Source organism: Myotis brandtii, unplaced genomic scaffold, assembly GCF_000412655.1.
Source record: "Myotis brandtii unplaced genomic scaffold, ASM41265v1 scaffold112, whole genome shotgun sequence".
NCBI lineage: Eukaryota > Metazoa > Chordata > Mammalia > Chiroptera > Vespertilionidae > Myotis > Myotis brandtii.
In genome coordinates this window covers 7576911-7582060 of record NW_005353838.1, presented here as the reverse complement: position 1 = coordinate 7582060, position 5150 = coordinate 7576911, and the positions used below count along the sequence as shown (strand labels likewise).

Sequence of the window (5150 nt, the reverse complement as noted above, 5' to 3'; positions counted from 1 at the left end):
TTCTCAGGCTCCTCCGAGGATCCTGTCAGCAGAAGAGGTTTCCTAGCAGGTCTGTTCTTTCTTTTTTTTCTTTTTCATTTTGATTTTATTTGATACTTTTGAAAGAGACAGAGGGAACAGAGAGGAAAAAAATGTGATGAATCCCCCAACTTGGGGCCTAGGGGTACAAAACCAGACTTCTCTGCCTCAAGGTCCACCCAGACTGCGGGGGAGTTCCAGCGCCCAGGGAGCCCAGGGAAGTTAACCTATCACAGTGCTCTAGCTAAAGCATATGTTTAAAACTACAGAGGGTTTCAACTTAACACTAAAAATTTAAGTTGCAACATTTCAGCAACAAATAACTCAGAGAGCGCATCTTGGAAGAGAAATGAAAGAACTAATGCTGTGATGTCTGCAAAGCCAAGCTCTGCTCAGCTCTGCCCACAGTCAGGCTCAGGCAGATACATAAGGGGGTGCCGGTCACAGTGGCATCATCGTAGGGGGTAACAGCACCGCACCCCTGGTGTTACCTTTGCTGGTAACATACACCAGGACGTGGGAGTTGTTCCTGCCGTTGAGGTATGGGTAGCAGATCCAAACGCAGCTAATCAAGTAACCCTTGAAAGCCAAGACAATGCTGATACACAGAAGAACAATAAGGACCAAACAGGTAGAATTCACTGGCATGGCATCCTCTCTGTAGGGAAAATTAGGAGGCAGCTGTGCCAGTGGTCGGCAAACTCATTAGTCAACAGAGCCAAATATCAACAGTACAACGATTGAAATTTCTTTTGAGAGCCAAATTTTTTAAACTTAAACTATATAGGTAGGTACATTGTTATTAACTTAATTAGGGTACTCCTAAGGCTTAGGAAGAGCCACACTCAAGGGGCCAAAGAGCCGCATGTGGCTCGCGAGCCGCAGTTTGCCGACCACGGGTACTCCTGAATGGAGTTTGGATAAACAGGCACAGTGATGCCAACCAAGGCGCTCAGAGCAAAATCACAGATCTGGTAACAGAAGAAGGGGACGATCCAGGCAGCAGGTCGCTTGTGTGCTCCGTAAGCAGCCATTGCACAGATCAGGATCATGAGAAGAGAAACTGCGATGGCACTGCGCATGTGGGCATCATCCACGAACTCAAAGTCACCCCCCAGTTCCGAACTTGGAAAGTGAGCGGATCCGGTCCGCCAGGGCGCTCAACGGAATCAACAGCACCCGCCCGGCATTGACGATCAGGTACGAGACTCCGAGCAGGATGGTGCCCGGGCGCACGTGGCAGCACAGGCAGCAGCTGTTGGAGTAGAACCGCGTCCAGGGCGCGACCATCTTCTTCGCTCCCGCAGAGGCGCGAGCGCCGCTCAAGTTTGCGGGACCCTCGGCGCGTCGCTCGGGCCGCTGCGGGGCTGCTGCTCCTCGGCCTCTCTGGCTCGGCTCGGGTTCCGGCCCAGCAGGTCTGTTCTCGTCGCCTGCTTTCTCTCTTGCCCAAGGCTTGTATGTACAGCCCCAATCAGCTGAGTGCAATCCCTGCTCCAGCTTGAGGGACCAGTACTGCCTCCCACCTGCTGGCACAGGTCACCTTAGGGCTCCCTGTGCCTTCGGGTCGTGGAGACATACCCAGGCTGGTGTCGCACAAGTTGAGGTTGTGGCTTGGGGACTAAGTCACTGCTAGACGATGTCCATAAATCCCTTTGCAGTTGCTGCAGACAGGCCCCCTGCCTGTCAGACTGTGGGACGGCCCATGGGGGCAGTTGGAGCTCGCTGGTTAGAGAACGATGCTACTGTGGCCAAGCTCCCTGGGTCTCAACACCCTCATTCCTAGAGGCAAGCACGCCCAGCCCCAACCGGCTTTCTTAGAAATACAAATTGGCTGTGATTAAAATATATAAAATAACCTAGGTTTAATTAAGTTCAGTAGGATGCACAAGTCAAGGGCAGAGCCTGAAGACTTTTTATTGGTTTATGTACCCGTGGAAATGCCACCCAGCTCCAGATATACATGTGATTAGAGTTGAGAGTCAATTCCCCAGGATGCGGGTGGGGGGCATCTAAGATAGTGGTTCTCAAACGTTTGAATCATCAGAATCACCTGGAGGTCTTGTTAAAACACATTGCTGCCCCAGCTGGTTTGGTTCAGTGGATAGAGCATCAGCCTGCAGACCAAAGGGTCCCGGGTTCAATTCCAGTCAAAGGCATATGCCTCAGTTGCAGACTCCTCCCTGGCCCGGGCCCTGGTAAGGGCTCATGCAGGAGGCAACCAATCGATGTGTTTCTCTCACATTGGTATTTCTCTCGGTCTTTCCCTCTCTCTTCCACGCTCCAAAAATCAATGGAAAAATATCCTCCAATGAGGAAAATTAATTAAATACCAAAAAACAAAAAAAAAAAGAAATACTGAATTTTTTTTAAAAAAAAAAACTACAAAAACAAACAAACAAAAAAACCCACATTACTGGGCCAAGGATTTGCATTTTTAACAAGTTCCCAGATCAGTGGTTCTCAACCTTCTGGCCCTTTAAATACAGTTCCTCATGTTGTGACCCAACCATAAAATTATTTTTGTTGCTACTTCATAACTGTAATGTTGCTACTGTTATGAATAGTAATGTAAATATCTGATATGCAGGATGGACTTAGGCGACCCATGTGAAAGGGTCATTCGACCGCCAAAGGGGTCTCGACCCACAGGTTGAGAACTGCTGCCCCAGATGATTTGATTCTTCTCTTCAGGACCACACTTAGAGCTCCACCCCCTCCACCCGGGGACGTGTGTGTGTGTGTGTGTGTGTGTGTGTGTGTGTGTTTGCATATGTATCCACCTTACTCGCCGCCCCCCCTCCCCCACACACACACAAGGCCTATATAAAGAAGAAAAGCCCATTAGCAGAACAATTGTAATTTGTATGAAATAGCCAGGTACTTGGCTGATGGTCTTTAAATTCTGGCTTTCTGTTGTCTGACCCAGAACCCTTTGGTCAGTCTCTGTTTCCATCAAAGGGTCAACAAAGTTATGAACAGATTGGATCAGTACGTTGGCTCTCTGAGACTACGAGTAAATCAATCAGTACTGACTACTCAGAGCTAGAAAGAATCTGTATGCTTTTAAACACTGGAAGACTCCTATTTTGACAGAGAGGAGTATTGGTAAATTGCTTTGAGATTCTCAAAAGGAGATTAACCAGTGTTAAAATTTCAACTGAGTGCATTTAAAGATCAATGTGGCTTTATTCAATGATTCATGAATCGGGCAGCATCCCATCTAGCAGATAGAAAGGCGTTCCCAAGAGCTACAGAAAAGGGAAGGTTTCTACAGGCTGAGCGGGGACAGGAAAAGGAGGGTTATTAGCAAAGAGTGGATTGGTTCAGGCTTAGGTAACCGACCTATGGGGGATGGGAGAGGTTTTATTGGGGATTATATCACTAGTGCTGACTAGGTAATTTCAGGTTGACTGGTTAAGGGTTACATTGCTGGGAGAGGGGCTGAAGATTGAGCTTAATCACCAAATGGCCAATGATTTCATCAACCATGTTTACATAATTATACCTCCATAAACACCTCTACACCACGGTGCTGACAGAGCTTCCAAGTTGATGAACACATGAAGGTGCTGGAGTGCTTTCCTGAGTTCTGTGAGCCATTCTACCAAACCTGGAATCTGAGGAGGGAGTTATGGGAACTCCTGATTGATAGCCGTTTGGTTGGTCAGAAGTACAGGTGACAACCCAGGGCTTCTGACTGGGCAGTCTTCTGGGGCCTACGCTAACTCCCGGTGGTTAGGGTCAGCATTGAATTGTAGATTACCCGGTTGGGAAGTGGGAGAATCGATGGGTGTGGGAAAAAGCCAACACATTTGGTGTCAGAAGTGTTGTGAGTAACAACAGATAAAGCACATTTAATAAATGTAAAATTAACCACCTAGAATATGCATTTTTGTTTTTATATTCATTTTCTGAACCTAGGAAGTTTTTCATAACTTTCCATATATTCCAGATTATTTTACAATTATTTTATATTGCTCTTATAATTAGAGAAAGCAAACTCCAAAACAAAACAAAAAATTGCCAGGGAAAACAACAATAGAGGTTCAAGAGGTTTAAATCAGTGATTCCCAAAGTGGGCGCTACCGCCCCCTGGTGGGCGCTGCAGCGATCCAGGGGGGGCGGTGATGGCCACAGGTGCATTTGTTTTAACTTTTTTTGTATTACCTTTCTATTCTGAGTTCAATAAATAGTTTCATAATTTCAAACTTCAATGTTTCTAATTTACACCTTTCTTTACTATATTTTACGAAAAAGGTAGAAACATTAATACATATATCTTTCTGTTTAATTGCTATTAAAATTTAAAAAAAAATTAATTTCCAGGGGGCGCTGAGTAATATTTTTTCTGGAAAGGGGGCAGTAGGCCAAATAAGTTTGGGAACCACTGGTTTAAATGATTCACTGACTGACCTCTCTTGCTGCCTCTATTTGGATAAGCAGTTATAATTAATTAAGAATTTCTATATTACAAGATATTTACTTTTCTTCCTACAAACACACATATATCAAAATGTCCATGTGCTGTTTTTCACTGCAATTTGAATCTACAATGTACAAGAAATAGATTTTTAAATAATAGTCTTTCAATATACTATCGGTATATATGTGTGTGTGTGTATGTGTGTGTGTTTATGTACACACATACATATATATGAAGAATATACATACTTTGTGTAAAATATATATATTCTTTTCCAAAAGCAGCATGGAGGTGGAGTAGTGTTTGGAAACAAGAGAAAGGGTGTGTGTGTGTGTGTGTTTTTTTTTTTTGTTCTAAAGAAAAGTTAAACCACTTTCGCTGTGGAGTAAACAGTAATTCTGGTCCCCCTGACTCATTTTCATTCCTTTGTGTTTATTTCGTGTGGGCTCTGCCAGCCAGCAGTGGTTCTGTAAGCAAATGTTCTGGCAACTCTTTCTTTAGAAAGAAATGCACTTGCAGATAGGACCTGCGCTGTTAGCTCTGTCTGCTGTGCCTCCAGGACTGACAGGGAAGTGACGGAAATGAAACACAGCGATTAGATGAGTTCACGTCTAACCTCATCTCAGCATCACACCAGGGCAGGGCCAGTGCCTTCGCCGGGTCCTCCCAAGGCTGTGGTGTGAGTCAGCGCAATAGCGAAGGTTGACTC

At 45.3% G+C, this 5150-nt stretch overlaps 1 pseudogene; it reads right to left on the bottom strand.

Annotated features, from left to right (window-relative positions):
• Window positions 1-235: 235 nt before the first annotated feature.
• On the bottom strand, window positions 236-1397 carry LOC102254440 (annotated as a pseudogene).
• Window positions 1398-5150: the final 3753 nt, after the last annotated feature.